The sequence below is a fragment of the Engraulis encrasicolus genome, chromosome 14 (genome assembly GCF_034702125.1).
Source record: "Engraulis encrasicolus isolate BLACKSEA-1 chromosome 14, IST_EnEncr_1.0, whole genome shotgun sequence".
Classification (NCBI taxonomy): Eukaryota; Metazoa; Chordata; class Actinopteri; order Clupeiformes; family Engraulidae; genus Engraulis; species Engraulis encrasicolus.
Window position 1 is genome coordinate 52,174,140 of NC_085870.1, and position 15,190 is coordinate 52,189,329.

General features: G+C 41.9%; 1 protein-coding gene across 2 annotated transcripts in view; it reads left to right on the plus strand.

Moving 5' to 3' along the window:
• The first annotated feature begins 1,293 nt into the window (after positions 1 to 1,293).
• pparg (peroxisome proliferator-activated receptor gamma) overlaps positions 1,294 to 15,190 on the plus strand; it is a 47,078-nt gene continuing 33,181 nt past the window's right edge. For both annotated transcript variants that reach the window (XM_063216080.1, XM_063216082.1), the window contains exon 1: positions 1,294 to 1,506. The gene's annotated coding sequence lies outside the window, so the exon portion shown is untranslated. The remainder of the gene's footprint in view (positions 1,507 to 15,190) is intronic.

Sequence of the window (15,190 nt, forward strand, 5' to 3'; positions counted from 1 at the left end):
CACCTTGCTTTACATAGTGAAAAAATGACGCATCACCAACATCCTACAGACACAGAGTACAGAGGTGTCTGGTGTCACTTTCAACAACTTTTACTGTTTTCTCACAGATTGGTATGTTAGGTTTCACAGGTGGTTTATGGGCACCCATAGAAGAATACTGCCTAGCCTACTCTACTTCACCTGAGACTGTAGCTGTATACCAGATTTACAAATGAAGAGTTCAGATGCAAAACCCCCTAAGTGCCATTTCAGAAAATAATCTTAATTCATTTTTATTTAATACAAAGCTATCAAAATTGCATATATTTTTTATTTTATTTATGTAATATAACTATTTATATGTATTATCAAGTACATGAATGTAAACCAAACCAACAACGGGGTTCTCTAAAAATATAGAAGTGCAGGTCTTCAGAAATGGAGTTAGGGGGTTTTGCATTTGAACTCTTCACATTAAAGTTAGGGTGGTGGTCAGAGAAAAACTTCTGAAGGTTCATTGTGTTCATTTACTGACCAAAGCATTCCACTTGTTATGCTACAGAATTGTTTCAGATTCATGTCATCTTGTGGCTCAAAGGAATTAAAAACACCCTTCTCCACCATAGAAAAAATAGCATTCACAAACTAATAAAAAATACCTTACAAATGATGACTGGTATCACTAATTTCTTTTTATCCGCTGTGATGAATAACTTTTTCCAGTCCCAGGTTTTCCTGTCAACAAGAAATTATGTCAGAAAAAATAGTACTTTTTAAATTATTGAGCTACCTTTTTCTCTCTTCTCAGTGTTTCAAATGATAAAATCACCCTCATGAACAAGTGCTGTAGCCTATAGGCTACTCTGCTGTAAAAACTGCTTGATTGTAGTAGGCTATTACTGTAGCCACCAAATGTATTATTTGGACACAAACATATTATTGACATAATAACAAAATTTAAAAAATGCGAATATATGGCATTAACATAAGACACGAGAATCCTGCAAGTAGCCTAAGTGTTAAACCTATTAGGCCTAGAGGTGGATGGTTTTTATAAGGGCATTTTGACACCTTGAATGGCTCACCAGTCGTTCTGTCACCACGGTCTATATGCTATTTTACGCGTATTGTCACTAACGTTTCTTTACAAAAATAATATATATATATATTTAAAAATCACAGTTTATATGTTATCACACTACAGAAGTCGCTTCCGCTGCGGGCTTGTCATGTCATTCCTGTAGGTGTTCCAATGGGAGGGGAGTCGCGAGATACAAATTCTACCTTGCAGCATCACTTTGGCTGTCAGGCAGTCGCTCGCGCTGTAGCCTCTGGCAGGGGCACCCGCAACTATCACCAGCAAAGTGCAACACTGTTCTCGCGTGCCACCATTTCCCAAGTAGTCTACTATATAAACAACCTAGACTACAGTATCTGACTGGCAAGGTTTCGACTGCAGTCTGACCACATCAGGAAGAGACAAAAGCAATCGCCGTTACAAAGGACAAGAGAACGAGAGGACTTCAGGTTAGTGTTTTAATGGAAGGGTTATCCATTCATTTTACAGACTACTCCGCTACACAGGTTATATGAAGTCAAGTGGACAAACATTGTAACTTCTGGTAAAGTAGTCAATTGCATGCAGATTTGGGCTAAGAAATGTCAAGAAACAAAACTCAGATATTGGCTATTGGTCCAGCTACGCGCATGGCTTTATCAATGTAGGATGTGTTGAGTCAGACTTACAAAAAATGTCAGACACCTATCGATAATACTGTGGCTAATATGCTTGCTGGCAATGTTTTCAAAATGATTATAGGCTAATTAATACAAGCCAGCTGGCTGTAAAACGACAAGCGCAGCTTTCAGTTAAGTTGTTGGTGGTTGACATGGAAATCACAGTCGGATGACTCAGCATTCTCTCAACTTCACTTGGCGCAGTTCTTTGGTGAGATTTGATGAGATAGGCTATGTGAATTAAAACCAACACAGCTAAAATTATTTGTTTGTGTTGTAAAGTAAGCTAAATATGAAGGCGTCCATGATTACAACCTGTGTAAATTTGAAACTCGTACAATGGTCAGTCACCAAATTGCGTACGCGTAAATAAATTGATTGGGCACGTTCAAGTGTCACCGGGCGTCCATCAACAGCATTGCTGACAAGTTTACAGTAGGTCTATGAAAGCTGCACTTTTCTGGAAAATTCTAACCAACTTGACGGTGGCAGACTGACTGTAACATGGTGACTGAATGATAGCATCGTATGAACAGGAGACTAACTTCGTATTAGGCTATGTGTATTGCATTTCACTGTCGAATAGTCTGACAGACAATAATAATTAAATACAACAGGTGTAGACCTACTATTAGGCTATTCTCAAGTTGGGTATGCACCTGGCCTCACCAAATGTAGGCTCCATGTATTGCTGTTACCAAAGTAGCGTCTTTTTTTTTATTCAGCAACTTGCAATATAAAAGAGCTGGCTAACGTTTGCCATGTCCTATAAATGCTTTATTGTTGTTGTGCCATTGTTTTCATCACAATGATTTCTATTATTGCCAGTGATATATCAAGTGAATATCAAGTCAATCATCAAGAGTGCCCAAGCACAGAAATGCAAACTCTCTTCTGCCACTTGACCACTACATTCCGTCACATTATAGCCTTCAAATAGACTGCAAATAAAAAAGCACTAATTTGTGCACAACTCAACAAACTATTATTATGTTGTTTATTTGCAACATTCTAAATGTCTTGCAAGTTATAGTGCAATGACTTGCATGTTACATTGAGAAACGTAATGAGAAAGGCAGGGTAGGCCTATACACAGGTAGCCTCGCGAGACCATCCACGTACTTCCGGCCAAGGATTGCCTATATGGGATGGTCAGGACCAGGCTAATACACAGGTATACTAACACATATTAATGCGGAAGAATGGGTGTTGTGATAATCAGGGTGCGATTTGTCGGAAAACCAGAAGGGGGGATATGTTTCAGATTTTAAGCAATATCAATGGAATTACATTAAACTGTGATTAAAATTATGTGCAAAAAGTGGCGATATCAAAACCAGAAGGGGGGACAATCCCCCCCATCCCCCCTACAAATCGCACCCTGGTGATAATTACATATTTCCTTGGCCAATGATGATGAAAAAAACAATTTAATATGAATTTAGTTCAGACTAAATATTATTTGAAAGGTCTGTGTGTGCGCATGCCTCTATAGTCCAAGATGCAGATACACTGTGTGTGTGTGTGTGTGTGTGTGTGTGTGTGTGTGTGTGTGTGTGTGTGTGTGTGTGTGTGTGTGTGTGTGTGTGTGTGTGTGTGTGTGTGTAGAGACACGAGACACTGCATGATTGCGTATAAGTTTGTATCCATCTGCTCCCCCCACGCATTCCTTACTTAGCCTCACACTTGATTTCTCTTCTCCTTGTCACTTATATCAACAGTGATGTGATATTGTCTTTGGGGAAGTACAACTGGATTGCAGTTAGTATTTTTGATTAAATGTGATGAAATGTCACTTTCTTGTGACAGAGGTCACGTTAAAGGGCCAAGTTGAACTGTCTCTGCAAGTTATTTTAGGACGTGACAGTATACCATCTGACATTTGGGTGTCTTTTTTCCACTGCCGTTGTGAAACTGATATGGAATATAAGGGAATTGGTTTGTCGATAAGTTTCGGTCTCTGATGATAATTCAGAGTGTTGTGGATCATGCGTTGTCATATTTATGGGAAAGACCATATCAGTCAGCAAAAATACATTTCTCCAGCTCTCATTCACTCATATACATACTCTCTCTCTCTCTCTCTCTCTCTCTCTCTCTCTCTCTCTCTTTCTCTCTCTCTCTCTCTCTCTCTCTCTCTCTCTCTCTCTCTCTCTCTCTCTCTCTCTCTCTCTCTCTCTCTCTCTCTCTCTCTCTCACACACACACACACACACACACACAGACCGTCATATGGAAAATCAACTACCTGCAAAGTTACACATGCCGTTTTAGTCTAAACAAATGTCATAGTTGTTCAGGAGTGAAAGCTATAATATGAATTGTGAATGCAGCGCAAGGAGGATGTACCGTACTCGATGAGTTGTAACCCTGTATGCAGTGCCAACATACATCAGCAAAAGCTGTAAAATCTGACCATGAACATCCTTTTGGGGTACGTGTATATCAGTTGGTATTTTTCTGCTTAGTTGGCTTATTAAAGTGTGAAGATTTGTATTCATCCAAGAGTTATCCAGAGAGTTCAGCTGTAATCAACTGGTCTTTTTTTGGTCTTTTTTTTTACTTTATTGAGGACAGGACAGTAGGGGAGGGACAGTGAATGGGGAGAGAGATAGGGAGGGTTCATCAAATGATCGGGGCCAGAATCGAACCTGGAGCCGGTGTGGCAGCCCAGTGCACTGCCTACCATTAGAGCCATGGTAGGGACATAAGCAACCAGACTTGACTGGACGGAGGTTGAACTTGAAGATGTTTCATCCCTCATTCCAAGGAGCTACTTCAGAGCTGACACAGTTTGTGTGTACTGTATGTGTTCAATCCACTAGTTCTACACCAGCTGCTCCTGTTGAAATAAATGCCTCAACACTTGCCTCAAGAGTGTGTCTGATCTGGGCTGGGCTGCTACAGCATCCCGGTCAAGTATCGGATCATGCAAAAAATCTACCCACTTGTTTCACAATCAGCATCAAAAAAGTAAAGCGAAAGAGCTGTAGAGTCCGCTGCATTAGACATTATATAAATGTGTCGTGCGCGCAGCAGACTTTGGCCTGTTGTTATAAAGCAAAGGTGTGGTAGCAGGAGTGATGTTGTGTGTTTACACAGTGCCTTATAAGGATGTGGCGTGAAATGGAGTATTTGGAAAGGTTGTAAACCTCGATAGCAGATCCCTCAGCAGTCACACGGGTTCATTGGCAGACCAAAGGTCCCACACGAACTTTGCTGACCCCCACGCCACTGATTGTTGTACTGCTTGCGGCCTGGCTGCTATCTCAGACAGACAGAAAATTCTGTTTGTTTTGGTGTTGAACCAAAGACAGTGACATGAAAATGTGTAAGTGTGTGTGTGTGTGTGTGTGTGTGTGTGTGTGTGTGTGTGTGTGTGTGCGTGCGTGTGTGTGTGTGTGTGTGTGTGTGTGTGTGTGTGTGTGTGTGTGTGTGTGTGTGTGTGTTTTATATAAATGTAAATATCGGCTTAATTTCAAACAGATGAGCAGAACTTTCTGGTTTACTTTTATTTAATGTGGGCCTCTGTGTGCGCTTGTGTATATCAGTTTTTGTGGGTGTGCGCGAAGGTGTCTTGGGCTTTGGGCTTTGTGTGTGTCTGTGTGTGTGTTTTGGTGCGTATGTGTGTGTGTCTGTTAATGAGCATTTCCCAGTAGTTTTGTGTGTGCCTGTGCATTTGTTTGTGTGTGTGTGTGTATGTGTGTGGGTGTACATTTCCCTTGCCAAGTTGGTTCCGAAACGTGACCTGTACATGAAATGATTGCCTGTGATTTCCTTGAAATCCGTTGAGCTTCTTGTAAAAGATCGTTGAAGAGAGCAGTGTGGAAACACCATCAGCTTCGTAGATTTTTTTTAACAGTGCCACTCCTCAACGTCTTCCTCATCATGATTCAGATTCTATAATTGTCTGAAGCTGGCAACTGAAGTTAAACAAAATCAATGAATGTGATTTTCGTCTCATTTTTTCTTGGTAACCTCTTTCTGCTGAGACCCTATTACACGGTTCCAAAAAGGTAATGACGTCTTAATCTGATACTGAAGACCTTCCGTAGTACCATAGCAGCAATGATGTTTGATGTAGTTACATAGAGTGAATAGCCCTGTTGATGGGTCCTTCTGCAAGAGGTTTGATGACACTGGTCATGCTGGCAAAAAAATTAGATGCTATTGTAAATAGTGTTTTTTTTTAAATCTGTCACGTAGGCCAGTGTAATTTAACAAAAATCTCTCAAAGACAATATATTAGAGTTGAATTCTGACATTCTGACATACTGTATTATTTAACACACTTACTGGCTGCATAGTCAGAGTTGGCTCAAAGCCAAATGCGCCAACTGACAGAAAGTTACCACAGCCTACTGTATGAATATTGTCTTTATAGTTCATACTGTATGCTGAACACACATTATTTTACACACTGAGTCACAATGCGGTGAACTCTGACACAAATTCTAAAGACATAGTGCATAGTACAGGCTACAGTTTGCGTGCAGGAAGTCCACTCCAACTTGACGCGTTACTCATAGGAAGCACAATTGACTAAAAACATGTTGCCATACTGATGCTGACAACCAGCGTGAGCACCAAGTATCCAATGAAGACAACATGATTAAACACATGAGGAAAAACAACCCCACAATTCCAAGTTATGAACGAGTGACTAAGTCAAAGTCGCTCACCGTGAGGCCTAGATTTTTTTTCTTTTCCTGCCCCCTTTTTCCTGTCCACTGCGAGGAATGGCAACCCCCCCCCCCCTCCTCCCCTCCCCTCCCCACCCCTCCCAAAGGACACTGGGATCCCACTACCAGCAGCAGTAGCCGCAGCGAGGACTGTATCTGGAGCCATGCTCCCTCTGTCAGGCAGACAGGCAGTCCCGCCCAGCCCAGCCCAGCCCAGCCCAGAACAGCACAGCCACAGGACAGCCACAGGACAGGCCTTGACAGTGAGCACTCCTTCCTGACCAGGGAGGGAAGCAAGCGTTCTGTCCAAACCACCCCCCCCACACACACACACACACACACACAACCCCCACGCAACCCCCCCTGGGGAGCAATCAACCATTAACTCATGCCTATTAAAAGCAATTGGGGGAAAGTTCACGTCCTTAAGATATTGTGCAAAGTCCAAATTCCCAAGGAGCTGTACAATAAAGATTGCAGGATGTTGGATGTGCGTTTGCCAGGAGCATGTTATTTGTAGTGCTTCCAATGTGCTCTCGTTCTCTCCTGTCCCTTGAGGACGTTTGGAAGTAAAGAAGTAGCTCCCTCCCTCCCTCCCTCCCCCAGTCCAGCTCCCCCATACCCCCACGCATTATTCTGATATGGGTCACATCAGACCCGAACCCCCCCCCCACATACACACATACAGTACGGGTATATTTCTGACTTTACTGCACAGCATGGTCCCTCTTGAATACTCTTGCCAAACTTTGGCACATTATATTTGAATACGTTGGTTCTGTGTGTGTGTGTGTGTGTGTGTGTGTGTGTGTGTGTGTGTGTGTGTGTGTGTGTGTGTGTGTGTGTGTGTGTGTGTGTGTGTGTGTGTGTGTGTGTGTGTGTGTGTGTGTGTGTGTGCTCGTGCTTGTCAGTCATATTTGAGCATAATGTGAGCAAAGGGAGTATAAACTATAGCATTGCATTAAGCCAACATTACGATCTGCACGTAAAAGTTTGTTTGTGTGTTTGACAGGAATAGAAATTGGCACAAGCCTTTAGCTAAATGCTGTGAAATTGGTGGATATATTTCAGACAGAAAACAACAATTTCATGATTTATTTTATTGTTAATGTTTGATGAAGTTTCACTTTTCAGTCTTTCACCCCGACTGTGTGCGTGTGTATGTGTGTGTGTGTGTGTGCGTGCATGCGTGCGTGCGTGTGTGTGCATATGAGAGTTTGCGTGTGTGCGTGTATGTATGTGTGTGCACGTGTGTGTATGCATAAGAGAGTTTGTATATGTGTGTGTGTCTTTTTGTGTTAATGACTGTGTGTGTGTGTGTGCGCATGTGTGTGCATTAGGGCTGCACAATTAGTAGAAAATAATCGATAATCGTGATATCGAAATCGAGATTTCAATCGGGATTTAATCGTGGCAATAGTGACCTACCTTCTAGAGCCTCCTTGAAGCTAGAACATACTGACAGGCTGGTGTTTCTGGCCAAAAATCTGTTCACCTAAGTTTCATGCTATTGCCTTTTACATAATTATTACAATTCATTTTATCCCGTAAGGTAAGCATACCCATTAAGCCCATGTACCCTTTAAGCCCACTTTCAACTTTGAGGTCAATTTAAAGAAAGGGAAAAGGTGAATTTTGTTGTTCATCACCCTATCTAATTAAAGGGTTTAGTAACTGACAAAATGTTTTTTATTGCAAACAAATCACATTTTTTATCGTCTAGTTATTCCCGTCCAAGTGAATCCAGTCTCAGGACTACTGACAAGAAGTTGCCTCAAAACTTTGCTGTTTTGGGACATGTCAGAAATCATAGAATATCAGCTAGTATAAGTCAAATGTTTTGAAAATACTTTCATATTCAGTAAACTAAGAGGTAAATGTAATGATTTTTATATATATACATGCAGTGTTTTACTAAATTATAGCATTTCCCTTCAAATGGAAAGATGTGTTTTATGAGCGAGCACACGCCGATATTTTCTTGATACAACCACACACCATCTTTATCTTACTCTACCGTAAGACTTAAGGTGGTTAGGTATGAATTCTAAGCATATTCCAGTTTGTTTGGCATTGGTCTTAAAATAAATGAAAATGTCATGAAATGTTTTGTGGAGTTGATTATTTCCATAAAATAGCTTTTTGTATAGGCGGGCTTAATGGGTACAAGGTGGGCTTAAATGGTACACCCCATTGAAATGCATGCAAGTTTGCATGCATGCTTATGAAAAATGCCTTTGAGGGACATAAAAAGTGCTGTACAATCCCAAGTTGTTGGTTTAAAAGGCGTAATGTAATGAACTAACAATAATCAATAAGAAAAAATACATTTCTCTGTTTGGATGAAGAATTTTATGAAGTATATGAAGTAAAAGATGCCGTAATATTTAATTAGGTTTTATGCACTATTTTTTTTGAGCAAATCTTAACTTACATTTTTGGTCTGAAACCATTTATGCCATGTAGGCTCCACTGTTTAAACTCAATTCACACGCCTCACCAGGTATTTTGATAGAGAAATAACTATATGAGCTTATTTGGAACACAAGTGGTACCAATGGTACCATTTAAGCCCATTCAGACTTTTCACTTTTCTCGTAAAAAATCTTCATATTGTACTTTGAAATATCCATCAACTCAGTGACAAACATTGAGAAGAGAGGTAAATCTTACTATTTAACAAAATATTTCACAAAAAAATTATGTGAAGATGATTGAAAAATAAAGAAATTTAGATTTTGGTGGGCTTAATGGGTACGCTTACCTTATATGAGCTTAATTCATTCTTAGTTAGAGCAAAAATCAATAATCGTGATTATGATTTTGACCCAAATAATCGTGATTATGATTTTTTTTCCATAATCGTGCAGCCCTAGTGTGCATGTGTTGGTGTGTGTGGTGTGTGCTGCTGTCTCTGTGCGTGTGCGTGTGTGTGTGTGTGTGTGTGTGTGTGTGTGTGTGTGTGTGTGTGTGTGTGTGTCTGTGTGTGTGTGTGTGCATGCTAGCGTGTGTTAATGGTGCGTGTGCTTGTGTGCGTGTGTGTGTGTGTGTGTGTGTGTGTGTGTGTGTGTGTGCATGCTAGCGTGTGTTAATGGTGCGTGTGATTGTGTGTCTGCTGTCTCTGTGTGTGTGTGTGTGTGTGTGTGTGTGTGTGTGTGTGTGTGTGTGTGTGTGTGTGTGTGTGTGTGTGTGTGTGTGTGTGTTCATGCTAGCGTGTGTTAATGGTGCGTGTGATTGTGTGTCTGCTGTCTCTGTGCGTGCATGTCGTGTGTGCTTGCGTAGCTCCTGATGTCTTGCATGTCCACACATGCTGATGTGCGTGTCTCGCTGTGCTCAGCCCTGTCCGCCTGTAAAGTCATTCATTTGGGTGTTCACTTCGATAACGATCTACAAGTGCACAACAAAAGCCTGGCCTAACTGCTGCTATCATCGTCATTTCATAGAGGAAATTAGACCTAACTGCAGAAATGTTGAACAAGATCTATTAGATATGAGGTGGGCCATGGGGAGATGTTTGTATTAATGTAGAGCCTTTATATCCTTTCGCAAAATCAAAGCAGTGCGGCACGCTCAGAATTCAAATAATCTGCACAATACACATGTCCTACATACACAATGTGCACATTGACACATTCTCACTTTTCTGTGCTATTAAACTGTATATCTTTAGTATCTACAATTTAGGGGGGAAGCAGTAACCTTTATAAAACATGAATTGAATATAGCCTAAGGCTACATTTCAATACTAATTTATTCCTTCTTAAAGCTTTATGCTTTTCTAATGTTTTTACTAGGCGCAACACCTTAGCCGGCACCACTGATTACTGTAAGCACGACAAGCCATGTCATCTTTACCAACCACAGACGTACTGTACTGTATGTGTGTACGTTCATCCTCTGTATTGCCACATCATCTGACGCCGCTAAATGTAAGGATGAAAGGAGAAGTGTTTGGTATTGGAGTGAGGTTCTTGTCCTCTGCTGTGCACTTCGCCAGAATAGAAGGGGAAGCGTTCGGCTGGGCTCAACTCCGTTTGGCGCAGTAGACACACACACACACACACACACACACACACACACACACACACACACACACACACACACACACACACACACACACACACACACACTCACACACACACACACTCCGCTTGGCGCACTAGACATGAGTAGACATGAAGCAACAGGAAGTCATCTGGCTGGCCCCAACACCTCACACACGGACCACATGATGGTTAGCAGTCTGCACTTTTGCTGAGGTTAAGCATTAGGGACGCAAACGAGAGAAGCGAAATGGGAAAAAAAACTTGCCACTACTTCCTTATTATTTGGACATAACATACGCACAGAGCAGCATGCAGCGAGAAGCAGGAATAGATCAATGAGGTAGTACCCTTGCCTTGCCTGTCTCGAGTCAAAAGTTCAGCTCTTTTTTATGGTGTGTGTGTGTGTGCTTGCATGTGCGTCTGTGTGTGTGTCAATGCGCTAGCCTCAGTCACCACAACCTGATTTTCAGAAGAGCAGAAGGACGGTTAAGTGGTGAGTGGTCATCTTTATTGGTGTTTGATTAATTTTATTAATAGGAATCACACAGTGTACTTTCAGCACAGAGTGAGAAGTGTTAGAGTGTATTATCGGACTCAATGTGATTTTGCTTGCAGCAACTGTATTGTGTTACGTCAGAGGAACAGAAAAGTCTGTCTGTGTCTTGTTTCCACTGTGTGTGTGTGTGTGTGTGTGTGTGTGTGTGTGTGTGTGTGTGTGTGTGTGTGTGTGTGTTGACTACAAGAATTTCTTTGATGTTTTGATGGTTTCAGGATTTCTGTCGTCTGCCTCTCTCTCTCTCTCTCTCTCCCTCTCTCTCTCTCTCTCTCTCTCTTTCTCTCTCTCTGTCAAGTTGTGATCATTTTGTGTAGGATTTAAGTCGTCTGTTGTCCCACTTGATGTACAGATTTGGATAAACCACAAACCCCCTTTTCTTTTGACTTACCTTGCAAGAAAAAAAGCAAAGCAAGGTGTACAGTAACAGCTCACTTTCTCCATGTTTGACACTTGTCTTGGTGGCGCCCGCATCAAAGGCTCGATGGCGTCTGTATCTGTGCCACTATCTCCACCTGTCTGTCTGGCTGACTCAGCCGGAGAAGTAGAGGAGAGAAAATCAGAGCGGTGGTGGAGGGGTGACTAGGTCGGTGCCGGTACCGTTTTGAGTCATGTGCGACCATCAAACAGCTCCCCGCAAATGTGCAGACGGTTGTGGGTATTTAGATCAGGCTGCCCAGGGAATAAGTTTAGGTCTTCTTCACTTCCATCAGCATTACATTTCATTACATTACATTATGACTTACAGTTATTTAGGGTATTTGGTTACAGCGCCAGGAGCAATGTGAAGTGGTTATGTGCTTTGCTCAATAGCCATCAGTCCATCATCAGTTATCAATCAACAACACACTGCGAACCCCAGAAAACACCCTTCTGTGGTGCTGTAGGCAGCGAAGCAGCTAGCTATGAGTATACCAAGCACGACCTACGCTACGGAAGTCATTATTTCTCTATGGGGCGTTGCCAACTAAAGCGTCCAAACCGAATTCGCCAGAAGGGACGCGACGTGAGCGAAATTCAGCTATTAAAGTCAAGTTAATATTATGGTAATGAGATATGATGCGGTTCGGCGAAAACCAATTGGAATATTCATATCTCCAAATGTCCTAGGCTGTCAAGCCAGAGCCGTTATGTTTTTAGCTAAATCAAACATGTCAATGTCACGTCCAGAGCGAATAAAGCGAATTCATGGCGAAACTTCTTCAGCGACCTCAGCTACCTGGGTCGCGTTGGTCGTATCTGGTCTACACACAGCATAATGGCGGCAGCGGAAAGAATGTTCATACACATAGAGAAATGCAATAAAGGGATTGCTTGGGGCACAATACAAAAGAACTCTTTCAGTACTGGTACAAAATTGTTTTGAGAAGGGTGATGCCCCACAGTGACAAGCAGATCTACCCACTCAGGTAGGCTATGTAATGGAGGAGTCGAGCAGTGTGGAGGGTTTTTTTTTTTTTGCTTTACTGTAACTCAGTGGCAAGGGGTGTCGTGTGGTAACGGTCAGCTTGTGCAGATTATCCAGCAGTGTTGTACCATGTTCCTGGGGAGATAGTTATTGTCGTAGCCATCGTAGACCATCGATGTCAAACTCAGACCCCAATGGAGTCATTTTATTTGGCCCACGAGATCATTTCAAATGTGTATTACAGTTGAAATTTGGTGGAATATGAGTGGGCCCAGGCTGATGAAACAGCGCAGCCGTATATGCAACACAATACTGTATGTGCAGGCACATTTACTGTACACTGCCATGCAGTAGATGATGGGAAATGATGAATGTGTGAGTATTACATTCATGAACGCACAATTTTAGTCATTTTTTGTAAATAAATATTCGGCCCGCAACTTTGTTTCAGATTTTTATTCTGGCCCGCAGTCAATTTGAGTTTGGCAGCGCTGGTATAGACGCTTGATGCCCAGTGGTGGAGCCTGTAGTCAAGTCAGTACCAGCCGAGTGGGCACGCAGACACCTTTTATGTCTCACGTACAGTCATAACCAGAGGGCACGAGACTGGCAATGGGCACAGGCGTGCTAGGGTTTTTTTGAGTGCATAACATCTGCATATAGATGAATATTATGTGTGACTATTAGTTGGAGAATGTTGAATGCCTGTGTGTGTGTGTGTGTGTGTGTGTGTGTGTGTGTGTGTGTGTTTGTGTGTGTGTGTGTGTGTGTGTGTGTGTGTGTGTCTGTGTGTCTGTGTGTCTGTGTGTGTGTGTGTGTGTGTGTGTGTGTTTTACGGACCATGGGTACTGTGTGCATTTGTGCTGTGTTCATTTCTGTCTGTGTATTTGTGTGGTTATACCATATCTGCATCTGCAAGGCTGTGTGTGTGTGTGTGTGTGTATTTTTGTGTGTGTGTGTGTGTGTGTGTGTGTGTGTGTGTGTGTGTGTGTGTGTGTGTGTGTGTGTGTGTGTGTGTGTGTGTGTGTGTGTGTGTGTGTGTGTGTGTGTGTGTGTGTGTGTTTGTGTGTGTGTGTGTGTGTGTGTACATTCTGGTCAGGAAGTCTCATCTCCTCCTCAAACAGCCTTGAGGTTAGGTCGGGTCCCCCCCCCCAGGTACTCAGACTCTTGCAACCTCTCTGCCTCTTGCACCAGCCAGCCAAACCATCGGGGTGCTCATAATAGCGCAACTTGATTGTTACGTTTTTTTGTATGAATTACTGGAATTTCTGGGCTTTAAACTGTGTACTAGTAGTTTATTTCCAGAATGCATGCTACCCATTCACAAATGTTGTTTTTTTCACTAATAGTTACCCCCACAATGAAATTATGTATTAATTATGACTGGGAAAATTGCACTTTTCATACATGAAAAGGTGGATCGTCTCCATGTCCGCCATTTTGAATTTCCAGAAATTGACATTTTTAGCTGCAAAACGTACTGTAAATATACATACTAGTAAAAATGAATTCATTATTTGGTAAATATTCATGAAAATATCACATTTGGCAATAGGCAGCACAGTTTCAATGAGCAGCATAGTTACAAAACCTACTATGGCCACCATCCTACACAGTGAATCTTCAAATTAATTTGTTTTGACCAATCTCATGAACCCCATTAGTGGCCATCCAAAGTTACACCTCTGTTACAGTATGGTGTCTCCAAAAGCTACACAGAATATACAGGGGTAGGGTAGTGTTACGGAAAAATATCCCACCTGACACTCCACCCAATTTGGGCAGAGTGTCAGGTCATTTCAAACTTTAAGTTATATTATCTCTGAAATGACTCAAGAACCAAATAGCATATTTCCATGCCGTATTCTTGACATTGCAGGTTGGGTTTGGACTAGATACTGGCCATTTTAATATACAGGGATTTTTTACATTCAATCTTTATTATTTAAATATCTCGTAATTCATGCTCAGATAACTGTTGTGCACACTGAATAAGACACTAAGGTCAAGCACAAGGAGTTTTTATTTTTCTCAGCAGAGTAGAGCAGACGTTTCGGGTTTCTGCCATCATCAGTGCTCTCTGTGCTCTCCGTGCTTCCTGATTTGAATTTTCTGACATAATCAAGGATGAATATGTAGCAGGGCTATTCAATTAGAATTTCATCTGGGCCACATTTCCAAACCAAGATTCAATTCAATTCAATTCTTTTATTAAGGGATAGCCCTTTGAGATGTTCCATCTCTTTTTCGAGGCCGTGCAAATGACGTCATCCTACCTTGTGCCCCTTTAAAACAAACAAACATAGAAACACACAAAAAACATATAAACACAAAACGTTAAATCAATGTTTAGCACACGAACACCTGCCTTCGGAATAGCTTTGTTTCAAAGTTGCAGTGACTGAATGTGTGCTGTGAAGGCAGACTCTAATATGAACAGTGTAAAACATGTTGACTTGGCTGTAGCATCCATTATATGGAACGAGGTGTGCCTGGGGTTTGATTAACTGACACTTGTTTTGACTCTAAGTCTTTATGCGACAATGGACTGTGGAAAGTAAGCTGGAAGGTTGGCATGTTGTGTCTGCCGTTTCTCCTCTGTTTCTTTAACCCTGTGTGTGTGTGTGTGTGTGTGTGTGTGTGTGTGTGTGTGTGTGTGTGTGTGTGTGTGTGTGTGTGTGTGTGTGTGTGTGTGTGTGTGTGTGTGTGTGTGTGTGTGTGTGTGTGTGCTCTCTTGTGTTTGTTGTCTCAGTGTGTGTGTGTGTGTGTGTGTGTGTGTGTGTGTG